Source organism: Pygoscelis adeliae, unplaced genomic scaffold (genome assembly GCF_000699105.1).
Source record: "Pygoscelis adeliae isolate BGI_AS28 unplaced genomic scaffold, ASM69910v1 Scaffold37, whole genome shotgun sequence".
Taxonomy (NCBI): domain Eukaryota; kingdom Metazoa; phylum Chordata; class Aves; order Sphenisciformes; family Spheniscidae; genus Pygoscelis; species Pygoscelis adeliae.
This window is the reverse complement of record NW_008825308.1, coordinates 2,931,456-2,933,456: the sequence shown is the minus strand read 5'-3', so window position 1 is coordinate 2,933,456 and position 2,001 is coordinate 2,931,456.

Sequence of the window (2,001 nt, the reverse complement as noted above, 5' to 3'; positions counted from 1 at the left end):
AAAGGAAAAACAAACCCGCCATTTTTAAAAAGGGAAAAAAGGAAGACCCGGGGAACTACAGGCCAGTCAGTCTCAGGTCTGTGCCTGGGAATATCATGGAACAGATCCTCCTGGAAGCTATGCTAAGGCACATGGGGGACAGGGAGGTGATTTGAGACAGCCAGCATGGCTTGACCAAGGGCAAGTCCTGCCTGACTAACCTAGTGGCCTTCTATGATGGAGTGACTACATCAGTGGACAAGGGAAGGGCTACAGATGTCATCTATCTGGACCTCTGTAAGGCCTTTGACGTGGTCCCCCACAACATCCTTCTCTCTAAACTGGAGAGGTATGGATTTGATGGGTGGACTGTCTGGTGGGTGAGGAACTGGCTAGATGGTTGCATCCAGAGGGGACTGGGGGATCAAGTGCACTCTCAGCAAATTTGCAGATTACACCAAGCTGAGTGGTGCAGTTGACATGCCAGAGGGATGGGATGCCGTCCAGATGCCCCCCTCCTTCAAGGGTGCTTATAAAAAAGATGGCGGCAAACTTTTTAGCAGGGCCTGTTTGCAACAGGACAAGGGAGAATGGCTTTAAACTAAAGGGGGGTAGATTTAGACTAGATCTAAGGAAGAAATTTTTTACACTGAGGGTGGTGAAACACTGGAACAAGTTGCCCAGTGAGGTTGTGAATGCCCCATCCCTGGAAACATTCCAGGTCAGGTTGGACGGGACTCTGAGCAACCTGATCTAGTTGAAGATCCTTGCTCATTGTAGGGGTTTGGACTAGATGATCTTTAGAGGTCCCTTCTGACTCAAACTATTCTATGATTCTATGTTTCTATTATTCTATGAAATAATAAGATTTTTAAATTGAGCACTTCAAACTGTATCTATGAATATGTTCTTTAAAAAGCAATGTTGGAGAACTGAAGTGTGTAATAATGCAAGTTCAATTTAGGACAGGTCTGATAGAATCTTTCCTAAACTATTCTATGATTCTATGTTTCTATTATTCTATGAAATAATAAGATTTTTAAATTGAGCACTTCAAACTGTATCTATGAATATGTTCTTTAAAAAGCAATGTTGGAGAACTGAAGTGTGTAATAATGCAAGTTCAATTTAGGACAGGTCTGATAGAATCTTTCCTGACTGCGATATATATTGAGAGAACATTGTTCTCTGCCAAGTGATTGAGGAGACCCAATCTATATACTGTTCCAGAAAAAAAGAAAAAAAAAAAAAAAAGAAATAGGTGAGGAAAAACAACCATTTCAATATTAACAAAGCCAGGTATCCATTCCAGGGAGGGATGGACTCCTTAAGTAGCGTGCTAACTGCCACACTACTAAGAAGGAGTGAAACAGTAAATAATGTGCCAATATGGAGAGATGGCTCTTGGTGGAGCCTATAGGAGTGGCACAACCGGTATTATATTAACTCAGAAGTGGGGAGTGGGAAACCATCACAGACTGTTAGCTTCTAGTTGAAAAGAATGTTCCTTTAGTTAGGATCAACTTCCTAGCCAGACCTCCCAAATCTTAAATATTAATAATTTTACCACCACAGCAAGTACCTCAATTCACTAGCAACAACATAGAATTGGACCTGATAAATGTCCCAAAAGTTTTCAAGGATTGGACCATTGATAATAATAATGAAAACAACAGTGAAATCCCAAAACAAAATTTAAAAAACTATGAAATGTTTGTACAGTGTTTAGCTTCCAAGTTTCACTACCATTAATCAAGATAATAAAATATAGTTATCCATTAAAACATTACACCTTGAAAATGTAGATTTATTTTTCCTGATCAGATCAGCACTGATCAGAAGTGGTTTATTTCTAATCAAAATACTCTATATGAAGCTGGGATATGTAAAGGGCACTGGCAATTCCTTTTGATACTCCTTTATCTCCAGAATTGTGATGCCCAAAATGGTATGATGTTGATATTAATATCAGTTGTCTGCTGGAAGAACAGTGAGCTTACAACAGCAAAAGAAAACAACAAA